The 23495-nt window shown below is 45.6% G+C and overlaps 1 protein-coding gene across 1 annotated transcript in view; it reads right to left on the minus strand.

Moving 5' to 3' along the window:
• The window catches only part of KCNE2 (potassium voltage-gated channel subfamily E regulatory subunit 2), a 183844-nt gene that overhangs the window by 130633 nt on the left and 29716 nt on the right, over positions 1-23495 (minus strand). The gene's annotated exons all lie outside the window — the stretch shown is intronic.

Here is a 23495-nt window from a genome sequence, read left to right on the forward strand (position 1 = left end):
GCAACTTTTCAGCAGGCTTGAAAATTTTCAAACTAAAAAGTTTAAAATAAAATGAAATTGGAAATGCAAAAGCAAAATGTCTAGGGATTTTTAAAACATCTTCATTTAGGATTAAAGGCAGCAGATGCAGATAGGTAAGAGCCTCTGGCTCTAATTAAGTTCACCAACTGTCTTGGGTTTTAGTGCATCATAACAAGGGCCAAAAAGCTGAGCCCATCAGCCTGGCACAGCTGAGTTTCACTAGAGAGGACCCAGTGAAGGGGACCTGATCTGCCCTCCTGGAGCCCGTGATCAGCAGGGAGAGAAAGACAGGCCATGGGCCATTACCTGCAGTGATTAAAGGTCACCCAAATGCAGTAGATCACCAAGATGAGTGGCTCCTCATCCCCGGAGTTGGGGGGGCTTGCTTCCCAGGGGCGTCCAATCTGACTTCCTCAAGTTCCAAACAGAGCTGCCACTAGGGCAAACCTCCTTCTCTTTCCAGTAAGCATCAGCATTTTTCCTTTCTTAACCTCTGGATTCAGTCACTAGTAAGGATGAGGTCAACCTTGGGATCCCCCAAAGCTGAGATGGACTGGGATGCCCCAGGAGGCAGGAGCACTGACCCCTTGGCCACCTGTGCCACATGGCCCAGGTCAACACCTCTGCTGACCACACTAGATCTCTAAGGATGTCAAGGAAATCCAAGACTTTGGTCCTGTTATGAGGAATTAGACAACCACAGGTACTTAGACTGCCATTGCTTGCTCTCAAATCACTGTAATTGTCCTCATAAGGAAATATCATTACAGTCTGCAGAAGAGTGGGACTTTGCTGCCACACTGCATAGGAAGAGGGTATCCCTGGTCATCTCGGATGAAGTCAGGGGAGCTGCTCACAAAAGGAGGATGTGGAGGATAAAGCACTCCCTGCCTGGCTCTTTCCAAACATTTTGTTCCTTGTACCAAAGCAGCAGCACTAGTTAGCCCCTGAGGCTCTAGAATCTTCTGCCCCATCTGCAGTTCATTTGCTTCTTCACTTCCCCCAATTTTCAGGTTTCCCGTGAATTCCCTTTGGTCTAAAATATCCAAGAAAGAGCCAAGCCCAGGCTCTACTTCGCAATTTTTGTGTGCTTCTTGTCCAGAAGTGGCCTCACACCTGGAAGCACCAAGGTGGCCTCTGAAGGCTCCCAAAATCCCAGCCCCTCTCTCCTTGGCAAGTGGTTTCCCCAGGAGACCACAAGAAGGAGACAGCTTTCTCCACCAAGCTTGGAGCAGGAATGCTTATGTACCCAACCATGTGCCCAGCACAAATGCTTGGTAAAGAGATAACTTCAGAAGGCATAAAGGAGGAAAGCCAGCAATCATGGGACCTAGTCATGGCACCAAGAAAAATCACTTCCACCGTGTCCTCTCCCATTTTCTGACTACATATAAATTCCCAACATAAATCAGCACTTTGGGTTTATTACTGGATCCATCCCAGATTTCAGACTCATACCCCTTCCATTTTGAGATCCAAAATGTCCTTTACTGGACCCCATTCCTGGCCTTCTTTCTGCCTTCCTCCTCTCCCTTCCTTGTCAGGACAGTGGTGTCCCACTGATATGCTAAGCTGTGGCAGCCAGTGACCCAGCTGGTATGTAGCACTTCCCTGACCTGGTCCTACCTTCATGCTTGGACCACACACCTTTTTTGTCTGGCTTGTCTGGGCTGGAGCCTCGACACCCACCCCCAGCTCATTCCACTGGTGAACCCCAATCCCCACCCTTGCCTTATCCCTATCCTTGAAGGAAAAGTGTGTCCTTGACCACATGGGTTCCTCCTGCCGTCTATGAGAGTGAGAGGATGCGAGGCACACTTCTTCCCTAGGCCTTTGCTGCATGTACTCTGCACACAGCACTCACCATCATTTAACATGCTCCACCTTCCACCCACCCCAGAGGATGGTCATGAGGCTTACAGGAGAAAATGTTCTTAAAAGCACCTTGACCTGTAGAAAAATATTAATAGAGGTTTGCTAATATTATTTTTATAATTGATCTTAGCCAAAAGGCTGAGAAGCAATTAATATTATTTTCAAATGGACTTTCTTTTTTAGGGCAGTGTTAGGTTCACAGCAAACTTGAGTGGAAGGTGCCAAGAATTCCTATATATCCCCTGCCCCAACACAGGCACAGACTCCCCAACTGTAGACATCCCACACCAGAGTGGGACATCTGCTACAATCAATGAAGCTACGCTGACACATCACTATCACCCAATGTCCAGGTTTACATCAGGGTTCCCTCTTGGTGTCGTACATTCTGAGGGTTTGAACAAATGCATGACATGAATCCACCAATGTACTATCATACAAAGTAGTTCCACTGCCCTAAAAAGGTTCTGTGCTCCACCTATTCACCCCTCCTTTCCCAGCCAACCTCTGGCAACCACTCATCTTTTTACTGTTCCCATAGTTTTGCCTCATCCAGAATGTCATATAGTTGGAATCATACAGTAGAGTCATACATTTATTAATGACAGACAAACATTGTGAGAAATCAGCCATTAGGTGATGTAGTTGTGTGAACATCATACAGTGTACTTACACAAACTTAGAGGCATAACCTACATCCACACCTAGGATACATAGCCTATCGATCCTAGGCTCCAAACCTGTACAACATATTACAGCAGGGACTACTGCCTGCAATTGTAACACCATGGGATTTGTGTATCTAAACATAGAAAGGGTACAGTAAATATATAGTATTATAGTCTTATGGGATCACCATTATGTATGCGGTCGGTCATCAACCGAAACGTTGCTATACAGTGCATGACTGTAGATAGCCTTTTCAGATTGGTTTCTTTCACGTAGCACCATGCATTTCAGGTTCTTCCATGTCGTTTCATGGTTTGGTAGCTGATTTCTTTTTAGCACTGAGTCATATTTCATGGCCAGGATGTATAGTTCGTTTATCCATTCCCCTGCTGAAGGGCATCTTGGTTGCTTCCAAGTCTCAGCTATTATGAACAAAACTGCTATAAACTGTGTGCAGGTTTTCGCATGGACATAAGTTTTCAGTTTATTTACGTCAATACCACAGAGCACGATAGCTAGATCATGTGGTAAGAGGTAGTGTTCTCATTAATTCCATTTTCAACCAAAGGCTCCATTTTTCTCAGCTTCCAGCACCACAAGGGACTTAAGAAGCCCAGTGCTGGGGTCGCTGCCCTCAGTATCTACAATTGCTTGACTTTTTTTTTTTTTGAGATGGAGTCTTGCCCTGTCACCCAGGCTAAAGTGTAGTGGCACCATCTCGGCTCACTGCAACCTCCACCTCCCAGGTTCAAGTGATTCTCCTGCCTCAGCCTCCAGAGTAGCTGGGATGACAGGCGCCCACCACCACAACCGGCTAATTTATGTATTTTTTAGTAGAGACGGGGTTTCACCATGTTGGCCAGGCTGGTCTCAAACTCCTGACCTTGTGATCCGTCCGCTTTGGCCTCCCAGAGTGCTGGGATTACAGGCGTGAGCCACTGTGCCCGGCCTACAATTGCTTGACTTTTTAAAAGCTTTTTTATTTGAGATAACTATAGATTCATATGCAGTTGTAAGAAATAGTTCAGGAAGACCCCTTCCCCCAGCTTCTCCCAACAACTGCACCCTCTTGCACAACTATAGTACAATGTCACCCCGGAGAAATTGACACTAGTATGGATGGACCACAGTCTGTTTAACCATTCACTCACCCCAGGACATTGAGGTTGTTTCCAGGTTCTGGTTCTTACAAGTAGAGCTGCTTGGAATATTTTTGTAAAGGTGTTTTTGTGTTTTTGTGTGTGAACGTAGGGTTTCATTTCTCTGGGATAAATGTTCACGGGTGCAAATGCTGGGTCATATGGCAAGCACATGTTTAGTTCTGTAAGAAACTGCCAAACTATTCCAGAGGGACTGTACCATTTACATCCCTGTCAGCAAGGTGTGAGTGATCCAGTTTCTCCATATCATTGCCTGCACCAGGCATTATCACTAATCATTCAGATAGGTGTGCAGTGATATCTCATTGTGGTTTAAATTTGCATTTCCCTAATGGCTAACGGTGTTGGGTACCTTTTCATGTGCTTCTGCATATTCTCTTCAACGAAAAGTTTTGTTCATATCTTTCCCCAATTTTCTAATTGGATTTTGGGGGTTTTTCACCGCTGAGTCTTGAGAATTCTTTATACAGTCTATACAGGTCTTTTGTCTAACATGTGGCGATATGGTTTGGATGTTTGTCCCCTCCAAATCTTATGTTGAAATGTGATTGATGGGGCATGGTTGCTCACGCCTGTAAGCTTTTTCAAAGCTTCCCCAGTGATTCTAACGTGTAGCCAGGGCTAAGAACCACTGGACCAGGTGAGACAGGAAGAGTTGTAGAACCCATTGTTTCTAGGCACTCTTCCACTTGCTCCCAGGGTGGATTGGGAGCTTCATAATAAAAACTTTGGGAAGCCAAGGCGGGCGGATCACCTGAGGTTAGGAGTTCGAGACCAGCCTGGTCAACATGGTGAAACCCTGTCTTTACTAAAAAAAAAAATACAAAAAATTAGCTGGATGTGGTGGCATACACCTGTAATTCCAGCTACTCGGGAGGCTGAGGCAGGAGAATTGCTCGAACCCAGGAGGCAGAGATTGCAGTGAGCTGAGAATGCACCACCTCACTTCAGCCTGGGTGGCAGAGCAAGACTCTGTCTCAAAAAAAAAAAAAAAAAGGAAAGGAAAGGAGAGGGGAGGGGAGGGGAGGGGAGGGGAGGGGGTCCCCAGAGTTAAAGATGGGGCCTGGTGGGATCGTTTGGGTCCTGGAAGCAGATCCCTCATAAATGACTTGATGCCCTCCCCATAGTAATGAATGAGTTCTCATTCTATTGGTTCCTGTGAGCATTGATTGTTTAAAAGAGTCTAGTACCTCCTCCTCCTCTCTCTCTCTCGCTCCTTCTCTTGCCATGTGACACGCCTACTCCCCCTTTGCCTTCTGCCATGATTGGAAGCTTCCTGAGGTCTCTCAGAAGCAAATGCCAGCACCATGCTTCTTGTACAGTCTGCAGAACCATGAGCCAAAGTAAATCTCTTTTCTTTACGAATTACCCAGCCTCAGGTATTCCTTTATAGCTATGCAAAACAGACTAACATATGTGGTTTGCAAATATTTTCTCTCAGGAGGTAGTTTGTCTTTTCATTCTCTTCATGGGATCGTTCTCAGAGCAAATGTTTTTAAATTTTTTTGAATTTTAAGGAGGTAAAATTTATCAATTTTTTCTTTTATGGATCATGCTTTTGGTATCAAGTCTAGGAACATGTCATCGATCACTACATCCCCATAACTTCCTCTTATATTTCCCTAAAATTTTATATTTTCAACTTAAGTTCATGATATATTTGGAGTTAATTTTTGTCTAATGTGTGAGATTTAGGTCAAGATCCATTTTTTTGCAGAGGGGTATAAATTGCTCCAGCATGATTGTTGAAAAGGCCATCTTTCCTCCTCTGAGTAGCTTTTTCATCTTTGCCAAAAGTCAGCCGAGTGCAGAGGCTCATGCCTGTAATCCCAGCTACTCAGGAGGCTGAGACACGAGAATCGCTTGAACCCAGTGGGGCAAAGGTTGCAATGAGTTGAGATCATGCCACTGCACTGCAACCTGGGCGACAGAATGAGACTCTGAAATAGAATTTTTTTTCTTTTTTTTTTTTCCCTGAGACGGAATCTCGCCCTGTTGCCCAGGCTGGAATGCAGTGGTGCGATCTCGGCTCACTGCAACCTCCGCCTCCAGGGTTCAAATTATTCTCCTGCCTCAGCCTCCCCAGTAGCTGGGATTACAGGTGTACACCACCACACCCGGCTAATTTTTGTATCTTTAGTAGAGATGGGGTTTTACCATGTTGGTCAGGCTGGTCTTGAACTCCTGACCTTGTGATCTGCCCATCTCGGCCGCCCAAAGTGCTGGGATTACAGGTGTGAGCTACCAGCTGATAAAAAAAAAAAAAAGTCAATTTGACATATTTGTGTGGGTCTTCACTTAACTTTTTCTCATCTGTTTTCCCTTAAGAAACTCCTCTGCCTGACAGAATGCCAGTGGTTGTGATTGTCTGAAGTCTCAGAGACTCGGGATAGATACGTAGTCACTGATTCAAGTAGCCTGGGCCCAAATTCTCACCCAGTTGCAAAGCAACAGGTCTGTGGAAAATGGCATTCTAACTTAAGCAAAGCAAGAGCTGAAGATAGTTTGGGGAAGGGAAAGGGTCAATCAGCCCTCAATTAGATTTTCTAAAAGTGAAAACCAGCAGTATAGGTCACTTTCCAAGAAGGTGGTAAAATGTGAATAAGTTTCCCTGCCCCAAAACACTGAGTGATTCTGAAGTCCTGAGGGTCAAGAGGAGGACAGTGTCACCAGGGTGTCATCAGATGGGTGTGAGACAATCCATTCCCAACCAGCAGCGAGGGCGAGGGTTGGGGATCATCCTTTTACTGAGTGTCTTGCAGCTCAATGTTGTATTTCTTTACAGACAGGCTTATTCTTTATTTTTAGTTTAATCATAACTTTTATTTTTGGTTCAGGGGTACATGTGCAGTTTTGTTACATAGGCAAACTGTGTGTCAAAGGGGTTGGTGGAGAGATTATTTCATCACTCAGGTAATAAGCAGGGTACCCAATGGATATTTTTTCTGATCCTCTCCCTCCTCCCACCCTCCACCCTCAAGTAGGCCCCAGTGTCTATTGTTCCCCTCTTTGTCTCCACGTGTTCTCACTGTTTACCTCCCGCATATAGGTAAGAACATGCAGTACTGGGTTTTCTGTTCCTGCATTAGTTTGCTTAGGATAATGGCCTCCAGCTCCATCCATGTTGCTGCAAAGGACATGATCTCATTCTTTTTATGGCTGTGTAATATTCCATGGTGTATATGTACCACATTTTCTTTATCCAGTCTACCATTGATGGGCATTTAGGTTGATTCCATGTCTTTGCTATTGTGAATAATACTGCAATGAACATACACATGCATGTGTCTTTATGATAGAATGATTTATGTTCCTTTGGGTATATACTCAGTAATGGGATGGCCAGTCAAATGGTAATTCTGGTTTCAAGTTCTTTGAAGAACCACCACACCATTTTCCACAGTGGTTGAACTAATTTACACTCCCAACAGCACTGTATAAGCATTTCCTTTTCTCCACAACCTCACCAGCATCTGTTATTTTCTGACTTTTTAATAGTAGCCATTCTACTGGTGCGAGATGGTATCTCATTATGGTTTTGATTTGCATTTCTCTAATGATCAGCGATATTGAGCTTTCTCTCATATGCTTGTGGACCGCATGCAACTCTTCTTTTGAAAGGTGTTTGTTCATGTTATTTGCCCACTGTTTAATGGGGTTGTTTGTTTTTTGCTTGTAAATTTGTCTCAGTTCCTTATAGATGCTGGCTATTAGACTTTTGTCAGATGCATAGTTTGCAAATATTTTCTCCCATTCTGTAGATCGTCTGTTTATTCTGTTGATAGCTGCTTTTGCTGTGCAGAAGCTCTTTAGTTTAATTGGGTGCTGTTTGTCAATTTTTGTTTTTGTTGCAATTGCTTTTGGTGTCTTTGTCATGAAATCTTTGTCAGTTTCTATGTCCAGAATGATATTTCCTAGATTATCTTCTAGGGCTTTTACAGTTTTAGGTTTTACAGTTAAGTCTTTAATCCATCTTGAGTCAATTTTTGTATATGGTGTAAAGAAGGGATCCAGTTTCAACCTTCTGCATATGATTAGCCAGTTCTCTCAGTACCATTTATTGAATGGGGAGTCCTATTTTCATTGCCTGTTTTTGTCAGCTTTGTCAAAGATTAGATGGTTGTAGATGTGTGGCCTTATTTCTGGGCTCTCTATTCTGTTCCATTGGTCTATGTGTCTGTTTTTGTACCAATACCATGCTGTTTAGGTTACTATAGCCTTGTAATATAATTTGAAGTTGGGTAACATGATGCATCCAGCTTTGTTCTTTTTGCTTAGGATTCCCTTGGCTATTCTCTTTTTTGGTTTCATATGAATTTTTAAATTGTTTTTTCATATTCTGTGAAGAATGTCATTAGTAGTTTGATAGGAGCACATATAGGCTTTTTTTTTTTTTTTTTTTTGAGACAGAGTCTTGCTCTGTTGCCCAGGCTGAAGTGCAGTGGCACAATCTTGGCTCACTGCAACCTCCACCTCATGAGTTCAAATGATTCTCCTGCCTCAGCCTCTTGAGTAGCTGGGACTACAGGTACCTGCCACCACACCCAGCTAACTTCTTGTATTTTTAGTAGAGATGGGGTTTCACCATGTTTGACAGGATGGTCTCAATCTCCTGACCTCATGATCCGCCTGCCTCAGCCTCCCAAAGTGCTGGGATTACAGGTGTGAGCCACCGTGTCTGGCCCAGATAGGCTTTTAAAAAATTTTTTCTGGTTCTTCTGGAAGTGTTAGGATGGAGTGCCCTCCTAAGAATCTCATCTGAAGCTGGAGGAACCCAGTAGATTTGGTTCTGAGCTGAACCCAGAGCTCTTCTCCTCTGTTTCCCCAGCCTCTCCCTCATCCTACCAAGTCTGCCATTCATAACCCGTTTCACCGTGAAGCTCCACAGGGTGGGGAAGGTGGAGGGAGGGCAAACATTATAACCAGAAGCCTTGGAATGTGAGTTCATTTCATTCCAGGTCTGCATTAGAGAGGACGCACCCATCAGCACAAAGCATTACCCCTTCACTTCAGGTAAAAGCTAAAAATCACAGTTTAATATCTTTGTTTTTAATGCCAGTATGTCAAAAAATTAAGACAAATTTCTCCAAAAGCAGAATATTGGCTCTCCACAATCCCCTACTCAGGCCAAATCTCCAAACCACTTTAAAGAAATCCAGGGCTTTTCTCTGAGTGCCTCCGCATCTCCTAGAAACAAAGGCTGTTCAAGACCATGCACCTGAAGCAGCTTCAGAAGCTTCTTCCTGCCTCTTCCTGGACCCAGAGCAACAGAATACCTGGCAACCAGTGTTCTTGGGGCAAAAGCTTCTAGAACATCACAGAGCAAAAAGAATACATGACAAAGCCATCGGTGCTATCGATCCCCATCCTCCCCAAGTTGTGTTCAACAGAACATCCCAGGGTGACCTCTTGTCACAAAGCAATCTCTTCTTGCTATTCACAAGCTAGGAGGGCAATCATAACTAGATTGCCACAAACACACCACAGTTAATAAGTGACATAAATAACCATATAAATGTCAAGCTGTGAATCTGAAACTTGACAGGACATTTCAAATCCAACACAGCTTGGCACCAAAGAGCATTCTCTGAATTCACACATAATCTGCTTTGTGAAGCTCTTTTGAGAAAGAGCTATTGACCCAGTAAGCATGTTATTCTCTACCGGAGATTATAGTCATTCCAAGTCAATTAACTGCATTCCAGAGAAAACAGGAGGAACTTAAAATACAAGATTTGAAGGTTTGGAAGTGAGACAGAAAAGACAGGAAGGGGTCTTGTAAATTGTGGTTATTAATATGTTGATATTGTCCTGGAGCTCTGAGCAGCAGACAACATCAAGCCATTTGTTTTTGTTTTTGTTTTAAAATCCATGTCGTTGCTAGAATTTTCACACGACCAAGTTGGTGGAGGCTGCCCAGGCTGATTGTAGGACCTTTGTTACACTGGATGGCACCAACTTGGAGACTGAGTCCCATCACATGTGAAGCCATTCCTGGTTATACAGTCCACGTCTCTGATTCTCCAAGACTTCTCCTTCTTGCTTTATATTTTAAATGGAGGTAAAATTTATACAACTTAAAATTGGCCATTTTAAAGTGTCCAATTCAGTGGCATTTAGTTCATTCACAATGTTGCACAACTACCACCTCTATCTAGTTCCAAAACACCTTCAGTACCCCGAAAGAAAACTGTCCCATTAAGCAGGCAATCCCCATTCTCCGTTCCTCCCAGCCACTGGCAATCACAAACTGGCAATCACAAACTGGCTTTCTGTCTCTGGATTGAGCTATTCCAAACATTTCATATAATGAAATCATACAACACGTGACCTTTTGTGTCTGGCTTCCCTCACTTAGCATAATGATTTCAAGGTTCATCCATGTTGTAGCATGTATCCGTATCTCATGCCTTGTTATGGCTGAATAATATTCCACTGTATGGATTATCCCACATGCTGCTTATCCTTCCACCGGTGGACATTTGGATTGTTTCATGTTTTGGCTATTGTGAATACTGCTGTTATGAATATTCATATACAATTTCTTATTTGAATACATTTTCAATTATGTGGGGTATATACCTAGGAGTGGAATAGCTGAGTCGTATGATAATTTCATGGCTAACTTTTTGAAGATTGCAAAACCTTTTTTCCCCTTCTTGTTTACAGTTATGTGTTCACTTAAAACTATGTCTTGAGCTGGGCATGGTGGTTCATGTCTGTAATCCCATTACTTTGGAAGGACAAGACAGGTGGATCACTTGAGCCCAGGAGTTCAAGACCAGCCTGGGCAACATGAAGAAACCCTGTTTCTACAGAAAATTCAAAAATTAGCCAGGCAGGGTGGTGTGCACCTGTAGTCCCAGCTACTTGAAAGGCTGAGGTGGGAGGCTCACCTGAACCCTGGAGGTTGAGGCTGCAGTGAGCCATGATCATCACACCACTGCACCAGCCTGGGTGACAGAGTGAGACCCTGTCTGGAAAAAAAAAGTTGTGTGGTACAACTTCTTGGAGCAAGGGAGAAGACAGAGAGGAGGCTAGACAGTGGCTCACTTGGCTATCCTAACACCAGAAGTTTCCCATGACATCAATCTTCTGAAGACCTCAAGTGGAGTTCCTACAGGCCTGGTCTACTCCACACCTGTATTAGTCCATTTTCACACTGCTATATATGAATAACCCAAGACTGAGTAATTTATAAAGGAAAGAGGTTTAATTGATTCACAGTTCTGCATGGCTGGGGAGGCCTCAGGAAACTTACAATCATGTCGAAGGGGAAGCAGGCACGTCTACCAAGTGGCAGGCAAGAGACAGCATGTGAAGGAGGAACTGCGAAACACTTAACAGATCAGATCTCGTAAGAACTCATTCACTATCACAAGAATAGCATGGGGGGACCCACCCCCAAGGTCCAATCACCCCCCACCAGGTCCCTCCCTTGATTCGTGGGGATTATGGGGATTACAGTTCGAGATGAGATTTGGGTGGGGACACAGAGCCAAAGAGTATCAACACTCCACATCCCCCGCTCCCAGTGAGAACTAGGGATGAGTGATCACAAGGGGAGGAGGAAGGTCAGAACTGATGAGGCAGTGGCCTCTATAGGAAAGTACATACACCCCATGGAAGCAACAGACCACTCTCTGTGGGGATGCCAAAGGAAGCCATTAGAACCTCTATTTCTGTTTATTTTATCTAGAAAGTAGAAAAAAGTGAGCTTCACAGAGTGTTACAGGTTGAATGTCGTTCCCCTAAAAAGCATATGATGGAATCCCAACCCCCAGTACCTCAGAGTGTGACCTAATTTGGAGATAAAGTCTTTACAGAGATGATCAAATGAGATCGGTAGGGTGAGGCCTAATTCAACATAACTGATGTCCTTACAAAAAGGAGAAATTTGGACCACACACATGTGCACACACACACAGAGTCAGACCATGGAAGATGAAGGCAGAGGTGGGGGTGCCATGTCCATAAGTACCATAGATTGCCAGCAACCCCCAGAAACTGGGGCATGGGACCTGGAACAGATCCTCCCTCCCAGCCTCAGGAGGAACCCCCGTAGTGGTCACCCATGATCTCAGACTTCTGGTCTCCAGAAGTAGGAGAGACTATGTTTCTGTTGTTTACACCACCCAGTTTGTGGTACTTTGACAGACCAGTCCTTGCAAGCTAATATACTATATTTTATATAAAGGTGCTTGTGGGGCCTCTCACTTAGTCCCTCACATGCAGGACTTGAAGCCTCTTAGGGAGTAGAACAGCCACACCCAGAGGGACAGACAAGCCCCGTCCTGGTCAGAGTGGCCAGAGCAATCTACCTGCAGGCAGGTAAGTGGATTTATAGATTAGACCATCTCATAGTAATGTAATCAATTCTCTTGCAATGAATGGGTAGATTTAGTAGATTACTATTTTAAAAGTTGATTGGGGACTATACTGACCTGGCCACCACAGAAAGCAAAAAGAAAAGGCAGTGCTGACTTCTCTCCTCACACTGAGACAGGGGAAGCTTCTCTGAGGCCATACAAGGCAGTTTGGGAGGCCGAGGTGGGGGGATCGTTTGGGCCCAGAAGTTCGAGACCAGACTGGACAACATGGTGAGACCCTGTCTCTACAAAAATAAAAATAAAAATTAGTCAGGTATGGTGGCACACACCTGTAGTCCCAGCTACTCAGGAGGCTGAGGTGGGAGGATCACTTGAGCCCAGGTTGAGGCTACAGTGAGCTGTGATTGTGCCACTGCATTCCAGCCTGGGTGACAGAGCCAGACCCTATCTCAAATAAATAAATAAATAAATAAATAAAAATGCACGGAGCTGTTCAGATCTGACAAGAAGCCAGTCAAAAGCAGATAGAAATTCACAAGAAGACTACTTCAAATGCGTATCTATAACCCTTATTGTTTTTTGTGTTTTGTTTGTTTGTTTGTTTGTTTGTTTGTTTTGAGACGGAGTCTCGCTCTGTCGCCCAGGCTGGAGTGCAGTGGCACAATCTCGGCTCACTGCAAGCTCCGCCTCCTGGGTTCACGTCACTCTCCTGCCTCAGTCTCCCGAGTAGCTGGGACTACAGGCGCCCGCCACCACACCTGGCTCATTTTTTGTATTTTTAGTAGAGACGGGGTTTCATGGTGTTAGCCAGGATGGTCTCGATCCCCTGACCTCGTGATCCGCCCACTTTGGCCTCCCAAAGTGCTGGGATTACAGGCATGAGCCAGGCCCTATAACCTTTATTGTTAACAATGAACCTTAAATCTAAATTTATATTATGCCTTCAGGTACTAACGAATGGTAGTACAAAGCTGTCACAATTAATGATACTCAAAATATTGTTTATTTCATCTTGTTCATCCTTTTAGTTTCAATTGTAAGTGTATTTTATGATTTACATAATACATAGTTGATAAGTAAACCTATGTGCCCCCCAACATTTTTTTTTTTTTTTTGAGACGGAGTCTCGCTGTCGCCCAGGCTGCAGCGCAGTGGCGCGATCTCAACTCACTGCAAGTTCCGCCTCCCAGGTTCATGCCATTCTCTTGCCTCAGCCTCCCAAGTAGCTGGGACTACAGGTGCCCACCACCACGCTCAGCTAATTTTTTGTATTTTTAGTAGAGATGGGGTTTCACCATGTTAGCCAGGATGGTCTTGATCTCCTGACCTTGTGATCCGCCCACCTAGGCCTCCCAAAGTGCTAGGATTACAGGCGTGAGCCACTATGCCCAGCCCTGCCCTCCAACATTTTTCTAAATGTGTCACATAGTGAGATAGGTTTGGAGACCACTGATTTAGGGCATGGGCTGCATATAAATAAGTGACACTAGCCAACCAAAAACAGGGGGTGCTGGAGTCCTTATATCTCCTTATATCTGATCTTCAGTCAGAGACAGATACTGTTGAGCATCAGAGACAGTCTGGACAAGAAAATGCCTCCAGGGATGAAGTGATGTGATCATGAGGTCTGAGAAAAAACTTCTGAGGCAGAGGAACCAATGCTGACATTTACAGAAGGCGCTGGGAGAGCCGACCAATATGCCAGGTGACATGGAGCAGCCCAGAGCTGGAGATGAATATGCCTCGTGAACAGGTGCGTGACATAGCTGTATGGACCCATGCACTCAGGGGAGGAGGAAGGAGCTACTTCTCAACTTTGCAAGGGCACAAAGATTTCTACCAGGAAAAGAACGCACCAGAATGGCGTCCCCTGCCGGTTGCAGTGAAAGGGAACTCAGATGTTGGAAATGAATAAGTGAAGGTGACTTTTTAATGTGTATGAAGGTTGATGAGGAGTGAGTGGACATTCTTCTAGCAAGTGCAGCCTCACAGGCTCTGGCAAGTCTCAGCAAGAGAGGAACCTTGAAGTGCAAGACTTTAAGCATCTAGGGTCAGGGTGGAGGAGAGGGATAGCTGCTCCTAGCTTTGATTTCACATGGTGTCCTGGAGAAGACACCCTTCCGCACCCTCTCCTGCTGCTCAGCTATGTTTGAGTTTGGGAGAGTGACAATGGTGCTTACTGCTCTCCTGACCAACCTACAAGCTACAAGTTCAGGAGATGAAATTTCCCTCGGGAAGCTTCTCCTCTGCTCTTAGGGAGGCATCCTTCTTGGAGGAGCCTTGGGGGTCTCAGAGGCACCTGGTCCAGCCTTGTCCCTTCATGGCGGGACCTGGATCAGGCAGCTCACAGAGGTGGAGCAACACGACTGTGCACCTGGTTGCTTCTCCAGGCCCAGTCCCATCTGGGTTGATTTTGAAAGAAATATTTACACTAAAGGGCTTAAGCAGAGGGAAGATTTCACTGCCTCTTATCTCTCATAGTTTAGAAAAACAACCAACATTTCATGAATGCATGACCCTGTGGCGCCTGTGTTTATGGCTCACTTCTCTGGGGAGTCTCCTCTTCTCAGAGCCCTGTCCTGGCTTCCTTTGTACCACTCACTTCCTCTTGGAGTCCCAGGGAAAAATAGGATTCCCATGGACATGCCACATCCCTGATAAGATTCCCTGAGTATTCCAAGTTACCCACACTTGAGGCTGACATTGCTCTATGCCCCAGCTATGTAATGGCCTCTCCCAGTTCTTGTCCTCTGGCCAGAACATCATGAGTCAGCTCCAAGGAGACCTGGAGACCCTCCCAACCACACAACCCCTATATGCAGAACAACCAGCCCAAAGCCATGTGCCCAGGCTGCTCATACTCATGCCCAGCCCTGCAAAGGCCCTGCTCTCCTATCCATCGCCCCAGCCCACCTTTGCATGCATGCACTCCCCAGAAGACCTCAAGGCAAAGGGTCTCCAGCTCCACACCCCACCACTGGGTCTTCCTTTCAGGCTGTAGCAGACTTCTCTTATGCCCAAGCACTCATTCTTCTCCAAGGAACCAAGTGGAAACCTAGAGTGGGAATTCCATACCCATCCATCCTCTGCCATCCCACCCTCTGCCATCTTCCTCCTGACTCAATCTGCCATCCCTCTCTCCCGCCTGCCTCCCACGCTGCTCTCCACATTCTTGCTCCATGATCACGAACTCTCTACCTTTGCGTCTCAGCCATCTCACCAAATGTTCCCTCCAACTCTTGGCTTAACTTAGTGATTCCCAGCCCTGGTTCACATCAGAATCCCCTGAGGAAATGTTTAAAAAGATACTCCTGCCCAGACAGGGCTGGCTACCTAATTTCTAAAGCCAAGTACAAGATGAATATGCAGAGTCTCTTATTCAACAAACATTAAGGATTTCCAAGATGGCAGCAGCAGAGCATTAAAACAAGCACAGGGCCCGTCTGAGTTCCACTGCCCAGGTCCAAGGCCATGGAACAGCCCTGTGCCCAGGTACTTGCCCTAAACCTTCAGATTTAATTAGCTTGGGTAAGGTCCTGGAATGTGCATTTTAAAAGCTCACCAGGAGATGCTGAGGAGACCGAGCTGCCCCAGTCTGACCAAGAGATACTGCATCTGTTGCAGCCCTCTCAAATGGAAACTTTTGGAACCAGAAGTTGGGCTCCTGTATTCCTGGCTCCATAGAGTCTCTTCCAGACTTTTTCTCTGTGTGGTCTGGAAATTACAGTCCTGCAAATTATCTGCTCAACCAGGTCTAGGGTCAATCCTGGATTTTCACTGCCCTTGTCTAGGACATTTCTGGACTGCCCTTAGTACCTTTCCTCATCTAACCAATATTTAGCAAATGATTCACAACTTTCTCCAACCCCATTCATGTTGTTGCCTCAGCATCCCTGTGTAAGGCCCAGCCAAGGTCCTGGCCCTTCAGCCCCTGGTACCCCCGTGATCAGTGACCACCTCCCTTCTTCCACCTTAGCACCCACTCCCATGCTCACTGCTGGGATCTGGCCAAGACTCAGGGCTCCTTCACTCCTAAATCTCAAACCCAAGTTCCCCACTCTCTGACCACACATCCTGTCCTAACCTCTCTCTCATGCCCACTGAGGCCTTCAGTCCAGTGACCATCCCCCAGATATTCCTTATCTACTACTTTTACTCGCTTCACCTTCCATTTTATCCTGCTTACATTCAACAGTCCAATCTTTTAATTACTCTCCTCCAAATACAGATGCTGTTCGACTTACGGTGGGGTTACATTCTGATAAGCCCATCCTAAGTTGATGATATCGTAAGTCAAAAATGCATTTAATACAGCTAACTGGCTAAACATCCTAGGTTAGCTGAGCCTACCTTCAATGTATGCAAAACACATTAGCCTATAGTTAGGCAACATCATGTCACACAAAACCTATTTTATAACAAAGTGATGGGTATCTTGTAATTTATTGAATACTGCACTGAAAGTGAAAAACAGAATAGCTGTATGGGGACTAGAAGTAGTTTCTACTGAATGCGTATCACTTTTGCACCATTGCAAAGTCAAAACCTCATAAGTGGAACCATTGTAAGTCAAGACCGTCTGTACTAGACATTCCCTTCCTCTCTGTCCTTACATCTCACCTATCTAGCAAAATTCCAGTCTTGGGTGAACATCAGCATCCACCTTCTCTACACCTGCTATCAGCCAGCAGATTGCCGCTGGAGGGACATCCCAGAACTGCACAGCCACTCGTCTTGGCTATGTCCTCAGGACTGCCTGGTAATCGGAGCCACAAAGGGCTACTTCGGTCAATACAGGCTCTTACTTTGCACAATTTATCCTTCAAACCTTCTCCAATCTCACCACGCCTAAAACCACTCCTTCCTTTCTTCGCACTCAGCAAATAACCTTGTCTTCTACTGTACTGAGAAAAGAGGACCAACTGTCCCACCAAATCTACACACGGATGTCCCTGAGTTTGCACCCAACTCTCCCTCCTCCTGCTGACAGGGCCAGCTCCTTCACAGATGCCTTCTGCATCCTGTGCCTCTTGCCTTCTCGAGGGCCTGGTGCTACCAGTTCCTCTCTAGCTTGTTCCTTCCATCTCCTCCATCAGCATTTAAACCCCCTAGCTGCAGCCGGGCACAGTGGCTCACGCCTGTAATCCCAGTACTTTAGAAGGCTGAGGCGGGCGGATCACCTGAGGTCAGGAGTTCAAGACCAGCCTGGCCAATATGGCAAAACCCCATCTCTTACTGAAAATACAAAAATTAGCCTTGCATGGTGGTGCATGCCTGTAATCCCAGCTACTTGGGAGGCTGAGGCAGGAGAATCACTTGAACCCGGGAGGCGGAGGTTGCAGTGAGCTGAGATCGGGCCATTGCTCTCCACCTGGGCAACAGAGCAAGACTCCATCTCAAAAAAATAAATTAATAGATAAAAATCCCCGTAGCTGCAATCTTTGAAAAAGGAAAGGGAAAAGAAAAAGAAAAGGGAGAGGGGAGAGAAGGGAAGGAGAGACCAGAAGACCCCCCTCTTCCTCCAGCTCCTATCTTCTCTGTCTTTTTTTTGGCAGGGTCTTGCACTATTGCCCAGGTGGGAGTACAGTGGTGCGATCACAGCTTACTGCGACTTCAACCTCCTGGGCTCAGATGATCCTCACACCTCAGGTTCCCAAGTATCTGAGATTACAGGTGCATGCCACCATGCCTGGCTAATTTTTGTTTTTTGAATCTTTGATAGAGACGGGGTCTCACCGTGTTGCCCAGGCTAGTCTCGAATTCCTAGGCTCAAGTGATCCACCCACCCATTGGGAGAACGTGTTGGCATTACAGGCATGAGACACTGCACCCAGCCTTTCTTACTCTTGCCTTTGTGGCCATACTCCTTTTGTCTCCCTCACCTCCCACTGACCCCAGACCCCATTCCCATAGACTTTCACCACACCACTTTAAGGAAACAATTCTTAATAAGGTCTCCAATCATCTCTGTTTAAAACAGAATGGCTACATTTGGGGCCTCATCTTACTGGGCCTCTCAGCATCACAGAAACGGGTTGACCACTCCCTTATTTCTCAAATACTTTCTCCCCTTGGCTTCTTCACACCGTTTTCTCTTCCTGTTTCTCTGGCTTCACTCCTCGGTCTCTTTATGGGTTCTTCCTCCAAGCTATAACTATTATATGGTGGAGGTCTTGAGGCTCCATGCTAGGCACTGTTCTTGTCGCCCTCTACTCTCTATTCCTGGTTGATCCCAACTGTCTCTATTTCTGCAAATATCATGTAAGTGCAGACTCATTTTCTCTCCAAAGACATGAAATATCAATGGCTATTTCCCTCTCCCATTCCATAAGCATCCCGGGCTGATAGTGGACCCTAGGCTCCCCACGTCTTGCTGCTCTGCTGCCCCTGGGATATTGCATTCATCTGCACCATCAAGATAACTCACCACCACGTCTGTATTACAGCCTTTGGGAAGAGGAAAAGTGGCAGGGAACAGACAGACCCTTGCCCTTTGAGGACACACCCCAGAAGTTGTATACATCACTTCTGCCAACATCTCATTGGCCAGAACTTGGGCAAATGGACACACTGAGCTCCAAGGGACACCTGGGAACTGTAAGATTTATTTTGGATGGTCACATACCCCTTTAAACTCCTCTTAGAATAAAAAAGGGGAAAGCCAATATGGAGAGAAAACTATAAGAATTGGCCATAGGGCTCAGCAAAATTTACCAACTTCCTTTGTCAAATAAAAACCTTTTTTCTAAACCTAACACCTGTTGCCATTATTTTATAAAAGGACACTTTTAATGCCACAATTGGGGAAGACATACTCTCAGAATAGAGAACAATCTTTTAAATGAAATGAATGTAGACGTATGGAAGAAACCACTGTCTCATCCTTGTTTATCTCATTCCTCTTGAAACTGGTGCAGCCGCCAAGCCTTGGTCTCCTGACCTGAACTGGGAGCCATGTTTGAGGAGCGCCTGTTAAGAGTGTTGCCAATGTCATCTTCAGCTCCCTAAGCCAATCTGATTTAGGGGGTGACTACCAGAGCTCCCAGTGTTATTAACTCCAAGGCTCTTCCTGGTACTAATATAGAAATCCATGCCTCCATCCTCTCAGGTCCCTTCCCATTTCCAAATGCCCAGGGTTGACCAGGTCCTGTGCAGTTGGGACGCACTGCTGTGGCTGCACTCCCCATCCCACTTTGGGCCTTTACATGACATCAGGGGTCTCCAGGAAGTTCGGCCACAGGGCTGCTGCTGCCTCCCGAGAGTATTCCAGACAGGGTAGTCTCCCCAGCAGAGATGATGATGTCTCTTTGTGGCCAACCTTGAAGGGTCACACCTTTTGTCACTAGCATTTCTTCTTCCTGCTTCACATCCTTCCATGGAGGATGCGTCCTCAGGAGACCACCCCTGAGACTCCCTGAGAAACACTGGGTAGTGCCCCCTCTTTCAGTGGCCGTATTAATCAAGGGAGGACTCAGCGTCTTGTCACTTTCAGGTGAGTTTCTCCCGAGACAGACACCTTTGGGCCTCTCTTTGCACTGAGAGTCATCCTCACTCCCACCCTCAGACCTCAGACCTCTCCTCATTTCTCTAGGAGGCCTGGGGAACTTCTGCAAAAATGACTGTTGGCCTGCCCCACATCCCAGAGTGGCCGCAGCAGCCACGCAAATCAGGCTGTGCACTACAAGGAGTTAAAGAGCTAGGAACTCTGCTCCCCCAGCTCCGGGAAGTGGAGGAGGCCTGCTTTGCACGCCCTGTCTGCTCCTCCACTTACAGGGTATATTCTGGGGGGTCACAAGCTCTTGTCTGTGTTGTTGGAAAGGAAGCTTTGGACAAGCTGGTTTTCTGCCCTACTTTTCTTGTGCTCTACCTTTTAAAAATGAAATGTTTCTCTCACCCATGGAGCCTTTCACTGCATATTCACAAATCCTAAAATTTAAGATTTTTTTTCAAGTATCTTCTCCACTTTTTTTTGTTTTTAGTTAGACATTGCTAGATTTGAGTCCTAGAGTTTTGGTACAGGACGGAGCTTAGAGGTCATCAGATCCAATGGCTTCATTTTATGGCTGAGGAAACTGAGGTCCAAAGATGTTAAATGGCCACCCGAGGTCACATGGTGTCCACGTCATGTGACAACTCCACGGGTACCTTGCAGGGGCCTGGCCATGGGGGATGAGACGCTGGACCCTGGCAAGCCTGCGGCAGCCTCCGCTTTCCTGCCGCCGCTGAGTCTCTGCCCTCCATGCCAAGTGGAGTTAAGAAACAGAGACAGACTGCACAGGAAATTCTCACGGGAGGACTTTTCAAGATCCGTTAAGAAAATGTTCTCTTGTTTACAGCTGAGTGCATCCTAGATACAATGCCAACAGCATTCACTCTGTTTTGTTTATTTTAACCAAGAAGGGAAATTAGTGGCAAAAGAATATTTTGATAATGAATGGAAAGTTAGTCATGACATTTTTGAGGGGGGAATACGCAAATAAACTTTAAAAAATGAGAGCTGTCTCAATGGACAACAGAGGGGATTCATGGATCTCTGCCAATTTCAAGAGATATTTGGGGTGTCTAGAATTTTCTGTTTCTTCCATGCACACAGTATAAGCCTTTGGGGTGGGGGAGGTGTGTGTGTGTGTGTGTGTGTGTGTGTGTGTGTGTGTGTGTTCTCCTAAAGCAATCCTAGTTAATGGAAAGATTTTCAAATATTTGGAAACGGATCTCAGAACTTTACAGAACACAACCGTATCTATTTCAAAACAACCTGGGAGTATTTGGTGTCCACTTTGGCCTGGTAAATTTCCATTGCGGGCAGCGCTGCACAATTTTTTCATTCCAGCTCAACTCACTTCAAGTGGCGTGATTTGATTAAGCATTTCTTCACTTTTAATGGCATGCCAAGGCTCCAGGGCATCATTTTTTGGGTGGCCCCAAGTGGGCTGGGGTGGGGGCGGGAAGACATGTGAATCTATAAAGGTTTGTGCCTGACCTTGTCCTCCAGTGTAAGTCCACCTGGTGCCTGGCAAGCCTTCTCATATTAGGAACAGGCCTGGCTTTGCTGATTGTGATTTTTCTATGGTGAGAGCCAAGGAGCATCCAGTGGGGAACCAGTATCTGAGGAGCTCAATGAAAGGTGCAGGGGACAAGTCTCACATTGCACTTGGCTGAAGTCCCTGCACCACCCAGGAAGTTCTATTCCTGAGCTGCCCACTGGCAAACTCTATTACCACAGTATTTTAGAAAAAGTTTCGTTTAATAATATCAAAAGATCTTGACCTTTGAGCACAGTCTATTCCTCTGTAAAACCAGATAACAATATGACTTCACTGCTGAGGTTGAGGGGGTGTTAGAAATATTACAGTCCTGGAACATGGTGAAACTCCACAAATGGTATTTATAGATGGCGCCTTTGATTGTCATGGTGTCCATTATCACCATCCTCCTTCCTCAAAGAACCCCCATTTCGTTCAGATATCTGCTCCACTCTCATGCAGCTGTGTGCCCAGGGCAGGGCCTCAGGGAACAGCCTGAAAGTGCCCTCGATTCCTCTATTCCCAGTAGCCAGTGATTTTCTCAAGATAAGCCTAAGGCACAGTGATGGCCATTACAATGTGAATAGAACCTGCAGTGGGGGTACAGTGAGGACTGGCAATGTCTTCTCTTCTGAGAAGAAGCCACAGGAAGAGTGTCCTTCACTCCTCAGGATGTTATTTTTCGAGCTGATGCTGTCATCTTGAAGCCAGCTACAAGGATGGGGCCAATACCAAGCATGACAGAGCAGAGAGAAGGAAAGAGACACCACCATCAAGGTGAAGTAGCTATTAAATGACTCCAAAGCCCATTATTTCTGAGCTTCTCAGTAGCCCCCAAAAGCAGTATCCCAGGCCACTTAAAGTTCCCAGACAGGGAGACACTGTAAGCCAAGCACACTCCACGTGACCAGTCTTCTCCGAATCTTCTCTGGCTGGAAATACTCTTTGCCTCCCAAGTAGTGAGTCAACTGCCTCTTCACTCCCCCACATGGGTGAGCCTTCCCTTTACTCCACAGCAGCGAGTCGTGCTTCCCCACAAACAAGAGGCTGAAGAGGGGATGAGCGCAGGGCGGGAGGTTCTTCTGGTTTTTCTCAAAAGAGTGAGAGCTGAAAGGAAGGGGAAACTTCAGCTGAGGAGAAAGGACTGGCTCACTACAGGAGGGCCACAAGGACACTTCAGATCGAAGATCTGCAAAAGAGCAATGGATCTGTGCATTTTAGATTCTGCTCTGGGGCATACAAAGAAGCCATGGGGCCTCATGGGGCTTTGGCAATATTGCTACTCCACCTACTGGGAAGCTTTGGCTACAAATAACAGAAACCCCTGCTTGAACCAGCATCATCAATAATAGAATGCATTCTCTTATATAATACAAATGCTCTGTAGGGGAGTTTTGGAGACAGTTGAATAAGTGGTTTAAGAATGTCAGCAATGATCCAGTTGTTTCCATCTCTGCTTTTGGTGTGGGCTTCATTCTCCATCTGGTATCAAGACCATGGTGTGAATTCTAAGCATTTCATTAATGATCTCCCCCAAGAAAACAAGTGGCGTTGCATTCTGAGCCACTCAAGTACTACTGACTACAGATGGATGGGCTTTGAGGGAGGACAAAATCCAAGCTCCCAATATCCAAAGTGACATTTAGATCTAAAGAGACATGCTATGAAAAGACAGTCTGCTTGCCCTGAAATCACCACCAACAACAAGGAGGCTCCATATCACAGTGGCTTCCTTGAAACTGGAAAACAGTATGCTTCACACTGCTTCAATTCAGCCTCTATCCCAAATCACTAGGCAAGTGGCCACATTTGAGGGGGATCCAATAGCAAGAAGCTTTAGAAACAATCCAGGCAGCAGTAAAGGAAGCTATACCCAGAGTTCCTGTCTCCTTCAGATTCTACGAAATCTCCGTTGTCCATTAACAGACTTTTCTAATGGGTTGGACAAATAGACTCCCCAAGTATTTCTAAGCCTCTTAGGACTTGAGGGCATCCTCCCCCTAGTAAAAAGCAACTCCGAACTTGTAGCTGACTCACAGGTGAGAAGTAAAAAGATAAAACTTAACTCTATGTCAAATACCTTTTTCAAAAAGAACTATCAAGAAATGGCAAAAAAACTGAGGGGAATATTTGCAACATTTATGACAGAGGTTTGATATCCTTATTTTATCATGAACTCTTACAGACCAATCTCTAAAATATGAACACACATATAAAGTGTATACAACTCATAGCACATAAAAAACATTAAAATGCTACCACTCGTGAGTAACAAAAAAAGGAAAGCTTAAAAAATAGATGCATTTTTTCTTTTTTCTTTTCCTGCTTTGTTCACTTATTTGCTTCATCATAAAATAGTGATGAATACCACACAGAGATGGGAGGTGGCACTGGGACTGTTATGCGCTGCTAATGGC

Source organism: Chlorocebus sabaeus, chromosome 2 (assembly GCF_047675955.1).
Source record: "Chlorocebus sabaeus isolate Y175 chromosome 2, mChlSab1.0.hap1, whole genome shotgun sequence".
Classification (NCBI taxonomy): domain Eukaryota; kingdom Metazoa; phylum Chordata; class Mammalia; order Primates; family Cercopithecidae; genus Chlorocebus; species Chlorocebus sabaeus.